Genomic DNA, 16820 nt, shown 5'->3' on the forward strand with positions numbered 1-16820 from the left:
CAATTGTATAAACGTATAATTGTTTATTGAACTAATGCTGTCACCATTCCATAGTGTTTATTTAATCTTGATTTTAAGCATTAAAATAAAATAAATATAAAACGAAATAATATTACAAAAATTATTTTAAATATAATCATCATTAATGCCAAATGTGTAAACATGTAAAAAAAAAAGTTATTATAATTGTTTATTTTACAGATTGCATTTAATAGGATATTTCTGTAAATACTATATATGTCAAAGAGCCATAGAAGTGAAAGGATGATGTCACCCTGTTAACTGAGACTCACAGAGAAGCACAGGTCAGTGGGACAGAGGTCTGTGGAATTGAGAAGACATGATGATGATGTCATCGAGGCATGAGATAATCCTTACATCCAGAATAAATGACCATAGTCTGTCTGTTCTGAACTTTAATACAATGATAGATAGATAGATAGATAGATAGATAGATAGATAGATAGATAGATAGATAGATAGATAGATAGATAGATAGATAGATAGATAGATAGATAGATAGGAGTAAAACCCCCTAATATGCTCTCAAGACAGAATGGCAAATATCTATGCAGAGAGTTTCCCTAATGAAAGCCCAGCTCACCGACCATCTCCCCCTCTCAGACACATCACAGAATTTACTAGAATGCTTCTGGAACTTCTTGGTAGAGGAAAGTCAAAAGACAGAGACTGACATTTAAATGAGTCAGTCAAACTTAAGCACTTATACTGAATGCAAATTGATTGAATCACCTGATTTCGTAATGTTAGGTCTTCTGTATTAGTCTTGAACCTGTCTAAAGTTCCTGCCAGCCAAATCACCAGCCAAGCCAAGTCACATTGAAATCCCATTGTATTAATGCTAGAAAAAATATGAATTCTAGAAATTGCAGCTATGATTTCATCTTTTCATCTCTCATTTTCAAGATATATCCCAACATAAATCCTGCTAATATACCGGTAATAGTGATTGTATGTGCTGTGTTTAGATGCAGTATTGTTTAAGGATGATAAAAAATAGTTAGAAGTAACTGCTTCTGTAGTGCTGTACCATGTTGAGATAAGGTCATCACAGATGCTGTATGCTGATGAGACCACGCTGTATGATCTTAGCTGGGAAGAGGTTATGGTCTGTCAGGTTATGTGTGTGTGTGTATGTGTGTGTTTGAGAGAGAGAGAGAGAGAGAGAGAGAGAGAGATGCACAGGAGATTATCTGATGTTTCTGCACTCCTGATTCTTCCCTCCCTCGCCATTTCTGTCATTCTCTCTCCTCTTCAGTGTGTGATTAAAATCTGCTAGCAACCATCAAGAGTATAAAAGCCTTTAAAACCCAATCACAGTTCATACACACACACACACACGCACACACGCACACATATGCGAACATTAGACCTTGGCTTTAGCAAATGTTTTATACAGACTTTTTATCCTGGATTGCACCTCTGTAAAAGTGCTCTGCTGTATGGCCATATGTACATAAAACAATGTTTAGTTTTTATTAAACAATGACCTGTTTTCCTGCAGACTCTGGAGTACAAGCAAAAGGGTGCAGAATAAAGTGAGCTGTGTATGATTCATTACACTACAATGTGCTTGGACTGGTACACGAAAGGCTCAGACAATATTTCTTGCTGATTGGTGAGTCTGTTTTATAACCACAGCATCAGGGCATTTTTTAGTAATGTCAAATATAATACTACAGTTTTGGTGTTGATGAAAGGGTACCTAAACCTTTCAGCCAGGACTATCCTGTGACCTATGACCAAAAAAAGTATAGACTACACTTGGATGAGAGATAAATGAGCACGCAAATGTGATCACACACGAGCACAAATACATCCTGAAAGTTAATATCTCAGCATGAAATAATTTCTCTGACCTCCTTTCTTGTCTTACTCTGGACATATGTTCGCTCCTTCCTGACCTTGACTATAATCTGCTGTGCTTCCCCAGGACTGCGGGGCGACAGACCCTGATTGACAGGCGGTAGGTCTGAAACCAGTGCCTGGTCTGCCTTGTGTCCGTGCTGATTAAAATATCCCCAAGGGTCGGTGATGTAACGCCACAGGCTGGACTCCTTCCCCCTCTTACTGTAATAGACCTCTGGCCGCTTTTCCCAAAAGCATTCCTCCGAAAATTGAAGGTCTTAATCTTCACTGTAATACTGTCTTTCTGGACAGGCCGGACCGAGGGGATAAGTTAATGAGGGACAGAGTTGTTCTGTTGGCATCACTGCAGGCTAGAACTGAGGAGTTTGAGTTTGAGACGTCTTTAAACTGATTCTAGATGAGATATAACATCAAATATAATGGCGGTACATGCTGCACAGGGGTGAAATACACTAGTAAGAGGCATTAGAGGAGGAAGTGTATATCAGTGCTCTGATTTTGTTTGTGTGCTGGTATAAGAGCTCTGAGACTATCAATGATAGGTCAAGAAGAGACTGTTCTCGGCAAACCCTTTACTCTCATTTTCTTCCAACAGAAATCTCAATGAATGGACATACATAAACATAAAGCAATCAAATGCACTACATAAAAATAAATAAATAAATAAATAAAGTAGAATAATGTGTGAATCATTAAATCTGAAAACATTATTATTATTTTTTTACATTTATTTATTTTAGAGCATAAACACAATGATGTAACTTTCGATTAAAATTTGCTAGTAAATTTCACAAACAATTACAAAGAACCAGCAAGTAACACACTGAATTCAACGTGAAATTGAAATGTTATTTTCTTGCAAAATGTATTACAGAAATCGTTGTTTTATTGTTTCAAAACCAGTTCTGTGCAATGTATAAGCAACAAAATATAGTGAGATTTTAAAACAAAAGTACCAATGGGATAAGTATATATATATATAACTTCTTAATATAATATCTTAATAACTTCATTTGATCCACAGTTTTCCTTCTCAGATATCTTTACTTGAAAACAAAATAAAAACACTGATTAAGATAAAAGAAAAATGAAATAAAACAAGTACATCTTTTGGGGCATATTTGTGCATAAGTCTCTTTATGTCTGTGTATTACTGCAGATTATATAATGTATGCAGAAACTGATATTATGGCCTGAAATAAACAAACAGGTGATGTAAACATTGAATATCTCTCTTGCAAGATATTTTGCACATGAGGGATGTAATAAACCAGAGAGGCTGAAATGAAAATGTTTCTCTCTTTTTTAAGAATAAAGAAGTGCTCAATATCACTAATGAACTTAAAGGAGTGAATGCAGCACTAACAGACTGGATATAACACTCACTCACAAGCATACAGTAACACACGCACAGTTTCTACCTAAACACACTCACACAATTAAAGTTTGCCCATATATGTTAAGTGAATGCTGCCAGTGAATAAATAATGCATATGCTTGTGACAGATCAATTTGGAAGCCTCATCATCACTAATTAGTAGAGCCCCTTGGGGAGAACGTAACTATTGACACAAGTCACTGTCCAAACCTGGTTTCACACACAGACCCATCTCAGCCACTGTCTGTGTTTCCATTATTAACTACCTCAGAGACAGTGAGATATCAAGCTTTAAAGAATTAATCTTGAGTAGTGCACCCTTATCCCCTCTCTCTTCTCCTTATCTTTTTTAAACAGAAAAGAAGGATTGCTGTGCAAGTAATTTGTATCATTAGGGTACATTTGCAAATCTAAAACTGCTGCCTGCAAAGAGAGTTGCATGGAGAAACTGTTGCTATGGGAACCATTTCGTCTGGCTCACCCTCTCCAAACTTTGAGAGCTGATTTGGACTGTTTTGTGTGTGTGTGTGTGTGTGTGTGTGTGTGAACAAGACAGAGACAGATGTGCATGCAAGATTTACAATTACGTTTACCCCATGAACAACAGTGCTTTTTATCAGCACTGGATGACATCCTAAAAATAATGAATATACCCTGTCGTCTTTTTTTTCCCTTTCTTTCCTTCAGTTTTAAGCACTTTTAAAATTATATACATTTACTCGGAAAACAAAATTGTCTAAAAAATAAGACTTACACCTCACTCCATTTTGTCTTATTTAGGCTTAAACGAAGAAAAGCCTCATTGACAATGCATGCAACAAATATAAATAACATTTTATAGATAATAAATTCTCTGGAAATAAATATTAATATCTTAGACATACATTTTTCTTCTCAAGTAAATTACTCTTATCTAAATAATAATACAGAAATAATGAATCTTTGATTATATTTGGAATTTTTTTGTTCTGGCTATAAGACTTGTGCATAAAAAAAATTCAATAACATGATAAACTTTTAGTCTAAGTAGAAGCAGCCAGCTGTTTGTAAGAACACACATAGCTGGAGGGAATCACATAACAACTCTGTTCAACTCTGGATTGCAGTAGCCGAGTATTTCGACTGATAACAGTCTGGTGGTTCCCTTGAATAAAACCTCTCATCCCCAAGGTGACATTTTTGTCTGAGGCATAATGCCAAGTCATTTACACATTAACAAGGTTATGTAAGTCAGTGATTCTTCTGTCCCTCAGCTGTCACTCACAAACACAGCTGAACCCACGCGCACAGTCAGTGTGCTCCCACCATGGGCATCAGGGTCTTTTCACTGCCTACGACGCACAAAAACAACAAACATTCCACCAAATCTCCCACCTCCTCCTCCTCCTCCTCTTCATCTCACTTCATCGTTATGTTCTCATCTAGCCCTTACATCCTTTAGTTTGACACAAAAGCGTCCTGTTCTCTCCACAAACACCTGCCTCCGACTGAACCAAACTGTCAGTGTGTGTGTGTCTGATGAACTCTTTATTGCTCTGCACAGCTGCTCACATAATGCTCATATGTAGCATTAGAAAGTCAGACGCATTCTAGTGATTCAGTTCATCCTAAACAGTTCTATCTCACATATGTAGCATTAAAAAGTCTGATACACATGCTAGAGAATTGGTTCATTCTCAACAGTTCTCACAAGCATATGTAGCATTAGAAAGTGAAATTCATTCCAGTGAATCAGTTTGTCCCAAACAATTCTCACTCTCTCAGTATAGCATTGAATGTCAGATTTATTCATGTCCTAAAAGGTTTTCTTTCACAAGGTAGCATTAGAAATTCCTTAGTGAATCGGTTGGTCTTGAAACAGTTTTTACTCTCTCATTATGTAGTTCTGGAATGTCTGAATGATTCTAATGAATCAGTTTGTCCTAAATGGTTCTTTCTCACATATGATTCACTGGTTTGCGTCTCTGTTCAGTTTGACAGGATAGGCTACTGTACAAATGTACCTGTAAGTTTAATACTGTCATAGTAATTGAAATTGAGCATTCATTTAAAACTCTTCACTGTTTTTGTGCCATCTGAAAATAGCTCAGAATGAAATATAATTTATATTAGGTTTGCACTGAAATCGATATCGGGCCCAATACTGCGCTCCTGTAATCCTACTAAGTCCAGAAAAAGAAAAACGTCAGCATAGCAGATTAATATAATGTTAAAATCTCAAATGTTTCCCAACACTGTCCATTTGACAGATGCAGGGCCGAATGTAATTGTGGGTAGTGCATGGAGTGTGTCCGTGAAATCTATAGGGCGTTTTCTGAGGATCTTTGGATAGTGACCCTTTCATCCAACCCACTTACAGTACATGGCAAATGATATCGGCCCGTGTCAAGGAAGAGGGCAGTGTGTGATAAATTGTCTTTGCACCCAATCAAATGATTGCTGATCCCCATATACTGTACATTCGGCATCGACAGTCCCATAAACACACAGAACAGAGCAACACACTCGCAATTACAGTGTCTTTCCACCAGATGTTTCTTAAAGCTTGTGTATGTGTTTGTGTGGTAATAATGCTATTTGCCCCAAATTCTTTGTAACTAAGTTGTTTTCTTGGGGGCATGAGTACCAGCTTGAAACCATGAGACAGAACCCCATTTTTCAAAGGCAAAGAAGAAGCTGCAGGAGATGCAGTATGTGGGAGCGAAGAAGAGAGAAAATATGGAAGCTATTTCATCATGAGGAGCTCAGTGAATATTTCATCATGTGATCAAAAATAGCTATACACTCTCTCTGTTGTTCGCTTCTCTGTGTTTCTTCATAGAGGAGGGAACTTCCTTTAGACGTGTTCTAACATGAATTTGAATGATATTTATGTGAACTGTCACCTTTACATCTTTATCAAGCAAACAGAGACTTTTAAACATTTATATTTCAGGCCTTTTTTGACACTTATTAAGTGAAATGAATTGTGCGTGTATATAAATGCAGTTAATTTGAAGAAATTTGTAAATATAAATGATTAAATTTTGTTTCCTAGTAACAACTTATTTTTGATCTAAGGTTGTAACAATTCAGCAGTTCTTTTTTATATCATGACAGGCCGTTATAAATGGATACATCATTGCTAAAAAACAGAGACAAAGAAATAAATAAAAAATCTGTTATCTCAGATCGCTAATGGTTGTCCTATTATCAGAGCGAATTATGTACGCTTCCAGGAAATGTCAGGATCCTCTTGCATTTGACTGTTATATGCTATTTTTTAATAATTGACTAAGAGGAAGAGAAGACAGTTGAAAGTATGAGTATCTAGTTAGATTTTCACATTATGAGAACATTCTAACTCTCCTGGTAAATCAACAGGCTAAATAAACATACGAAACAATGTTTTATTAAAAATGAAAAAGGTTTTCTGTGAGGTTTGGGTTTAGGGTTAGGGGATAGAACATATCATTAGCTGAGTGTAAAAACTAAGCCTATGGGAAGTCCTTGTGATGATAGGAGCACCAGTGTGTGTGTGTGTGTGTGAGAGAGACAGAGAGAGACATGGGAGCCTGAGGCAGAGCCCTGCAGGTTGCTATCAGGCAGACTGTTTGATAGCGTCCTACCTGTGAATTGATGCTGGAAGCTTTGTTTTTATACAGTGCTGCATATCTCTAACACACATGATAACACAAGTAAGCATAAGATTTTATATTGTTAGTAATATTTAAATATAAACACTGAATGAACCGAAGCAACATGATTATTCAAACCTTTTTTGTGTGTGTGTGTGTTAAAATATTAGTATAATGCATGTTACATCGTGCTTTTGATAAATGCTTATTCTAACATCTTTCAATCATCAATGCACTGCATTAAATGTATGTAGAGTGACAACTGAGATTTATATTATAATATATTTATAGTTCTTCTTATATTTTGGCTGCACTAAAATGCTTTTTTTTTTTTTTTGCTCAGTTTGGGCCCCTGAATAAAGCTGGGGTATTTTTCTTTTCCTCTTTGAGTATAAGCTCCATATTTTCTTATATCATACTATATGATCCATATCCTAATGTATCAAATATGATAACAAACATGCACACTTTTATCTAAAGTTTTGATCAATGTTTTTATAAATTTATATATTTTATGAATTCAGCTTGTAGTCACAGACCTGCTGTCAATGTCTCTGTTCTGTTTCAGCAGTGTAAACTTTTAAACAAATAACATTTACAGTAATCACACACACAAACACACATGTGATTATTACAACATGTTATTTGTTTAAAAGTACTGGACCTTTCATCTGTTGCTTTCAGTTTGTGTATTCCTTTTAATACAATTATATCTTTTATACAGATACATTTGAAAAATTCACTGCTGTGTGTTTAAAGTGATCTGCGCACAGCTGGAATAAGCTAGCTGAAACTTGTCTGTCTGTGGTTGTCACACATACTGGATATTTGCCATAATTGGGTCATGTGATCAGAAGGGTCTCATAGCCTCAGCACGAGCCCTTCAGTAATGAAGGGAGTCTGCACTGTCACTGCAAAGACAAGCTCCGGACACTGGGGAACCGGGCTTCGGTTCAGGTTGCCATGGTGCTGCACATCCCAGCTAATGTGGGTGCCGTGAGTTACCGTGGAAACTGGAGATGCCTGAGGGGGCCGGAGGTAATTGGCAGAAGTGATAGTGGCAGCCACTTTCTTCTGTGGTGCAGAGAATCTCTTGATGGCTGGGAAAACAGCTTTTTTTGTTTGTTTGCTTTTTTCTTTTTTGGTTAATCTCTGGAGCTGAAAGCTTTTTTTCCGCATGGGTTACTCACTGCTGATGAAGGATGTGCATGTAGGTGTGGAAGGGTCAGGGAGAGGGAGGAAGAGAAGAAACGAGGCAGGAGAGGAGGTAGATGTGTGTTTTGGCTTGGGCCAAAAACCGTGTCAGCCAGCTTTGGACTAAGAAACATTTGAGATATATTCAGATCATGGCACAAGTTAAAAGATATGAGTCAAATAGTAAGCTAAACTTTGTTTTTATATGTCAGGCCATGCAGTATGTGACAATTCCAATTAGGTAAGTTTTTTTCCCCTAAAATATTAAGACATAATTTTTATATATTAGTAATAAAAGAAAAAAAGAGTCTTACATAAAGTTGTCTTATACAAATTTGTTAAGAAATATAATAAACATACTTTGTTTATATATATATATATATATATATATATATATATATATATATATATATATATATATATATATATATATATATATATATATATGTATGTATATATATATTTATATATTTATATATGTATACTGTATACATTTATTTAACTGAAAATCAAGAAAAACATGGTGAAATATATATTTCAATATACTTAATATACTATATTTGTTTCTCTTTAGACAGTGTTATAACTTCATTCATGGGAAACCTATAACTGAATCAAATGAATAAACTTGTTTTAAGCATAAGGTTTAGTTAAATTTATACTTTAAAAATACATACTGTATATTTATCTCTATATACAAAATCTTGTAACTCAATTCATTAATTATAACTGAAACATATGAATAAACTTGTTTAAAGCATAAAGTTTTGACACATTCCCAATGGAGAAAGAAATCAATTTTCACATATTAAGATATTAATGTTTAGATAGTAAGATACAGTATACATTTATTATTAAGTGTTAAGACATATATATAAGATCTTACATAATGTTGTCTTAACAAAATTTGCATATATTTTGTTTATATATTAGTGTTTACTAAACGTATAACTAAATCATATGAATAAACTTTTATTCTAATCTAGCTGTAACCACAGAAGAGCCTCTGGATGTGAAAATCAATGGTTGCATATGCCACTTCTGTTCATAACAGACCCTCAGTAATGCCAGCCATTTTCACCCTCGGTACTCTTGTAATCCCACTCTCTCCAGTTCTATCTGATAATTCTCTATATTTCTAGGTCAAGCTAAAGATATACTACCTGTCACTCTGAATTACATTTCATATACTGTGCTTGATGTGAACGCTGTATGAAAAAAGGAAACAAAACAATTCAAAAGGATCATGTTTAAGAGAATCTAGGTTTAATTTGGTAACCAGGCAACAGTGGAGCCTGTATCCTCCATAGTGAGCGTAGCCTCACCATGTGAATATACTGCACATGCTGCAGCTTTCACACACACACACACACACACACACACACACTACTGTTAGCGAGCACTGGGGTTATCTCATGCATAAGTGACTTGCACCACTGTCAACAGCAGCGAGTTTTAATTGGGTCAGTCATCCAGACCTTTCACTGAGCTTCTGATCTCACCCAAGGAATGCCCTTGTGGACCCCCTTAACAAGAGAACCAACCATCCGTAACATAATGCTTTCAACCACAGGACACACAATCACACACATACACTGTAGCAAGCTACACATTTTACATTCGAAACAGCATCTTTTTTCCCCCAATTCTCCATATTTCCTAAGAGAAATGAGTCTTTTAATGTGAAATGAGTGTTTGATTATATTCTGTACCTTTACTTTTACCTTAATTTGCATTGTTTTATTTCATCTGTGTTCTGTTGTAGAACCTCTGATATTGATTCTTTCTAAATTTGATGATTTGTTTTGGTTTCCTAGTCTGATAAAATGAAAACGTTTGCACAGAGTTTTGTAAGAGAAAGTTGAGTGAGCAGTCAGGAACTTCAGTAATTAGACTGTGCTTTCCTCCATGCACCTCTCGGGACAACAGAGATGGAAATCACTGAAAAGTTGAGGTTAAGAAGGAAAAATGTTCTGTTCTTCTTTTTACCTGTGTTCATGTCTCCAGCAATAAGAGAGGGCTGCCGTCCTGGGATATACAGGGTCCCTGTGGATTACTGGAAATTAGGCTTCCTTCAAACATGTTCTGCAAGTATACAATTTTTTATTTTGATGTTTGAATTTCATTTTCAAGTCATAAATATTTCCAAAACATGTATTGTTTAATAGCTTTTTGTGTGTGTGTGTGTGTGTTGGAAATTACATTTTAAACAATCTAGGAATAAAATGGGTGCTTTATATGGAAATTTCAACCAAAAATGTTGCTGGTATATATATAAAATGGATTTTCATAGTTAAACTGTAGAGTGAAATCCTGGGAGTGAACAATAAAACATACACATACAGTAAAAGACATTTAAAAAAAAAGAAAACAGCGACATAAAAGCCCCCCTGGTTGGCAAATGACTTAGGCTATACAGTATTTGTATGTCCATTCACTGATTAATTACAATTGATATAGTTGTCACTCTTATGACAAATATTTTCACGGTTCATCACGTCACACAAACACTCTAGAGCGATATTGATTATTCGTTTCCCTCATCAGGTCGTTTTGAGCAGCAGGAGATGTTTCTTGGCTCAGTGGAAGGACGCATTGATTTATTTCTGTAGTAATTGTACTCACTTTCTCTTCTACTACAGGTCTGCTCAGACAGGCATCATTGGACAGGATATGGACAAGTCCCCCATCTTGCCTTCGATGAAAACACACGTCAATGACATCTGGGGCCTGATCAACACATGGCCCTGTTCCAATAGCTGAAGGACCCGATTCATTCTGAAAAACAGGAAGGTTAATGCTTCCCTTGAGCAAACATTTAATGCTGATCAAAGTTCTTCAACTAACTTTTGAGGTAATTCATCAGGCATTTGCATTGATATTTTCACTAATAAGTGAGAGTGAGCTTTTAAGGATCATCATTTACTCATTCTTGTCTTTTTGTTGCCATAACCCGACTCACATGTGCAGAGCAACACGTTCAACTTGCTTTGTCTCAACTTCTCTCCCCAGTTTCTTGTATTTGTGCTTTGTTTAAATAAGAGTCAGTTATAACAGGCTGCCAGCTCTGCCTCATTGATCCAGGCAAGCACATCTCCCAGCTGCCTAAAGTACCCAGGCTTGCCACATTGATTGGAGCAAGCGAGCCTTCAGCAAGCTCCTGAGAGAGTGTCACACATCCACACAGACATCCACACACACACACGCACACACACCGCCTGTAATCTGCTTTCATGTGCTGTTTTCGAGTTATCAACAGGAGGGAATTTTTCGAAACACAATGCAGTCAGTACATATGGCCCTAATTTCCGTGAGGACTCTAATGATAATGTACTTGTGTAAATGTGAGTTTCTTAAAACATCTTTTTCAAACAAATTAGTTTATTAAAAAATACCAGTGTCCAGTGACCAGTGACACAAGAATTCTGTCATTAATTTTTTTTTTTTTTTTGGTCATTTCCATCAACTATGGAAGTCCATTTCCACCACATAAGAATTAAAACAATACTTTGGTAAATCATAATTAACATAATTAACACTATCATTATCATAATTAACTTCAATAATCATAATTAGGATTAACAAAAGCATGAATTTGGAGGACAGTAAATTTTGGAGTAAAACTGCCAACTGCTCTGTTTTTCTAAACACATGAGTAAATAATATTTTCGTGCTTTTTGCATGATTTGACAAAACGGCTTAATTAGATATTATACACAATAAAATACTCTGTTTACAAGTGATGGTCGTTAAAGAGATTTTTTGAGCTACTCTAGAGTGGAAGATTGACTGAACAGTAACAACTTCATTTTTGGTCATGAATCATGATATGCACAAACTCAAAAAACAAATTTTTATGTAAATCATTTGTTTAACCAAGCTTACTAAAATCAAAGAAACAAAATTTGTAATGACGTACCGGTTATTAAATGATGACAAAATTTTGATTTGTAGTTGAACCATCACTGAAAGGCAGAAGATGCAACCAAAATCTGTTTTAACACCAGTGCAAGCTGATCATAAGAGAGACATGTCGTTAAACTTTGTGCTCCAGGACGTGTGATTCATTATATGAGACAATTTACATCGTCATCAGATTTTTATTTCAAAGCCATCCTAAATAAGAAGACAGGTAGAGCGAGAGAGAAACAGAAGGATGGCAAAGAAACAAGGCAGATGTGTCCTGTCACCCGCAAGGATCTCGCCCACACTCCGAGAGCAATCACATCCCTGGGGCCTGCAGAGGTGGCACGAGAGACAGACAGCTTGCCCTACTTTTCCTGAAGCCTCTGAACAATAACGGCTCTACAGAATACAAGATGGAGTGCGCTCTTACCCAAAACCTCTCCTGTTGATTTTTTCAGACGAATCAAAAAACACTTTCACATCATGAACAAGAGACTAAAGACTAATTTCGGAGCAGGTTGAAACAGAAATTCAGCATCTTAACATCTGATTGTACATTTGCTTTCAAGTAGAGAAGATTTCAGATTGTAACCAAGTTAAAGTCCTATATTTAAACATTTAATGGTAATTAAAGAAGATTTAACTGTTTGAAAATGTGTATGTATAAATACACATATCATTTACCCCTTCTTAAAATCATTCTAATTTATCTAATTTCTCAGCCTGAACCTGAGAGATCTGCCTAAGTCTTTATATAAGTTTTTAGCATACCTTTTCAAATTTTATCAGAATTAGACATTAAACTTACATAACTGGCTGTCTGTGTGGCTCTTATTGCCAGTTTGCTTCTCTCTACTGCAAAACTTCCAGTGGTTTGCTCAAAGACCTCACAGATTGACACAAAAAAAGCATGAGATCTGGAAAGGAGACCACTAATGAAAATGCTCCTGAATCTAAAATTCAGATGAACAGTTTTGTTTTTATTAATTGTATATAATTTTGTAGTTTTGTAGATCATTCTAGATTTCAGTTTATTAGGTTAATTAGTGATTTTTAGACGGTGACATCAAAAAAGTAAGTGTCATTTTTTTTTCACAGTTCTGACTTTTTTCTTGCAATTCTGTATGATATAAACTCAGAATTGCAAGATATAAACGTGCATGATTCCGCATTCGTCTAGTGTATATTTACACAAACTATTAAAGCGTTTTGTGAGAACCTGCTCTTGAGGTATTTTAGAGACGGTATGGTGCAGTCAAAACGATTTTTTGCAAGGTGTGGAGAAAATAGCAATGCAAGTTATACAACATTCAAGCCTTTCAATTCAGAAAAGTCACCAAGGCCTCAGGCGGAGCGGGAACGTGACTCAGCTAAATGACGTTTTAGGCATCTGTTACGTTATTTATTCAATAATACACATTTTCCTTTTCTCCTTGATTTTAAATGTTTGACAGCTGAGACATCGTGCTGTGATGAATGGATGTTTCTCGCTGGTAAAGAGTATCTCGCGTCTCGCTCTTTTAATAACAGTCTACTATTGAATTCAGACATGGTTGCCATGACGATGGATCTCTGCGCACTAGATGACAGTGCACGCTTCAAGGATTCGTCTGACTCATGCTAAAGAAATGCCAGATCTGATGTGCTCAAACATGTGAGAAGGTCACCTGTGGTAAATGTGATGTGTCAAATGACCGGTTTATAAAATACACCTGACTTTAAACTTTATTAAAGACACCATTCTAATACTGAACAGCTGTTCAAACCACGGAAAATATAAGATACAGTTTTTTTTGTTTTTGTTTGATGGGCTCTCTAAAGAGATAGTTCATCCAAAAAATGAACATTTTGTAATAATTTCAACCAGTTGCTGGTAGCCATTGACTTCCATTGTATTTTTTATTCCATACTATAGTATTTTTCAAAATATTTTATTTTATGTTCAACAGAAGAACGAAATTAATAAAGTTTTGGAACAATTTGGGTAAACTTCCTTTAACATGGTATGATATTTATTCATTTAAATGTATTTAGGTGTATTTATAATGCAAGTTTTTGATGCATTTATATAATTTTTTTAAATTCAGTTATAGAATTTAATGCATTTTTTTTGTGCATTTTAAAGACATTTCAAAAATCATTAAATGAATCAAATTTTTTTCTGTTCTAATACTCATTTTTCTATTCTAATAAACAAGCTGCTTTTCACTTCACAAGAGGTTAATTGCTGGACTGGAGTCATGTGGATTACTTGTGGGGAATTTCTATGTTCTTATCAACTGTTTGGACTCTGACGGCACCCATTCACCGAAGAGGATCCATTGGTGAGCAAGTGATGTAGTGCTAAATTCAGTCATACAAGAGTCAGTCTGATTCCTGTTTGAAATCTTAATGACATAATATAACCTGACACTTAGGTTTGTCCTCAAGACAACAGACTCGGTGATGAACAGGTGGTGTTCTGTATATAATCAGAAGGAACCCCCCATAGTTCCCACATCTGTTTAAAACAGACACACACTGACTCACTGGTCAAAAAACCTGGTGGTCCAATTAAGCTTGAATACATTCCAGCAGCTGGTGTTTGAGGGAAACCCCACAGTGAGCTAATGAAGAATGAATTGTGGGTCACATTCACACATACTGTACAATGAGTCACAGCTAAAATGTTATTCATCAGATATACACTGAAACATAGCCTGTTAACATTATACATTAGCTGACTCACCTTTTTCATCACACTTTTCCTTATTTTTACATAATGTCTGCATGAACAAAAATGTTAGCATTTCTTTTTACCCATATTATATTCTGACATCAATATTTAATCTAATGTAATATACGTTTTATATCACATTGTTTTTAAGGGGGCTTTTAGTCCCTCACCCTTAGGCCATGCATGATATAGATGAATAGTGGAGAATTACTTCTGAAATATTATGATGCTTTTATAAACTGTTTAGACCCTCATTCTGACGGCACCCATTCACTGCAGATGATCCATTTATGAGCAAGTGATGTAATGCTAATTTTCTCCAAATCTGTTCAGATGCATAAACAAACTCATCTTGGGTGGCCTGAGGGTGAGTACATTTTTCTTTTTGGGTAAACTATTCCTTTAAGATACCTACATTTTACTAGTCATTCTAGTAGGTAAGTAACAATATATCATCACTATCTGTTCTCCACACAACATGTTTTTCCATCTCTCACATTTGTCTTTATTTTGAACTGAATTGTAAGTCAGTATAGTCACTGTTCTGTTTATAACTGTACTTCTCTTTTTACTCTTTGGACAAAAAATCCAAAGTGATTTATTTTTAGCTTTGCATGGAGGACAAATAAACAATACTTATCAGACACAGCTTACAACAGCTTTATATTGCATTTTATTTATTGTATTTTAAAGATGTAATGAATAATGCAACTTTTTCTTGGCATTTTCATGGATATGATAAAATGTGTCTTAGTTACTTTCTCTATTAATGGATATTCTCTAGAAAATTCACTGTAGTCAAGGATGAATGGCAGTGAAATACTGCTTGTGAAGGATTTTCATCTAATCCTGCTAACGTTCAACACTGCATACAGCATTCCATTAATGGAATTCCTTTGGGATGCTCCCATAAAGGTTTAATCCCATGCTCAAGGATTATATAAACATTTGAAATCATGAAACTTCCATTTAAAGCTTCTTGTCATTGAAGGACAATGTTTAATTCCACCCCACCCTGTTCTGACAGTCTCCTCATCTGCCTTGAATGACATTAAGAACTGGAAAACCTTTAGCTCAAGAATCCGTAATGATATATAGAAAGTGTGTTCATGGTGTAAGGTATAAAAACAAACAAAAGAAAGTCATAAATGTGCAATATATTACATATACATATGCATACATAACACAAGCCAGTAAATTGGCTAACATACAATTCAAAACAATGTCAAAAAAGGTTCTGTGACAAAATATTTTTACATTTTTGGCTGGATGCTGAGTTTTTATTCTGTGACACAGTATGTAGAAAATAAATGCAGAACGTTCACATAGGACACTCTAAACATGACTTTATGCATGAAATGGTTCAGAAAATTTGGACACAAATTTGTTAACACAACATTCAAAAAGTCCACTATATTATTTTATAACAGTAATTATTATGCAAATAATTGTATTACAATTAATGTAATAAAAAATTAAATTAAATATGTATTTGAAGAAATAATTATCAAATTAAGCCATAAATATATATGCCATACATATATATATATATATATATATATATATATATATATATATATATATATATATATATATATATATATTAACTATAATAAACCTGTCTGAATAACTTACAAATATTTTTTTCTGTTGCATATAACATTTTAAATTGAATTTTGCTACATATATGTTTCCATATTTATGATAGCATGTTTATGTGTAATAGCATGTTTATGTTAAAAATAATAATTATTATATTAAATTAAATCTGGTAAATCTCTTCTTGTCATTCTATTTCAGTTTTTTTTTTTCCTTCATTTCACATTTAAATTATACTTCTGTATCCTTTTTGGTACATCAATTTAGATCTGAATGGTGCACTTGGTCAACTTTCTCAAAAAAAAAAAAAAACTTTAATCACAAAGAATGCACATAAATGGACATGCTATCCGAGATTATGGGTGATATAACAAAGATAAGAAAAGAAAAACAGATTTCATTAAATACTAAAAAAAGACTCAAAAATGTATTTTGCCTCTTCGTTCTTCTGTCTCTCCTCGTCTGACCTTTCTTTTGTTCCTTATTTGTTTTCAGCATACTCAGCCTTTCTTCCATTCAG

The sequence above is a fragment of the Carassius gibelio genome, chromosome A24, assembly GCF_023724105.1.
Source record: "Carassius gibelio isolate Cgi1373 ecotype wild population from Czech Republic chromosome A24, carGib1.2-hapl.c, whole genome shotgun sequence".
Classification (NCBI taxonomy): Eukaryota; Metazoa; Chordata; class Actinopteri; order Cypriniformes; family Cyprinidae; genus Carassius; species Carassius gibelio.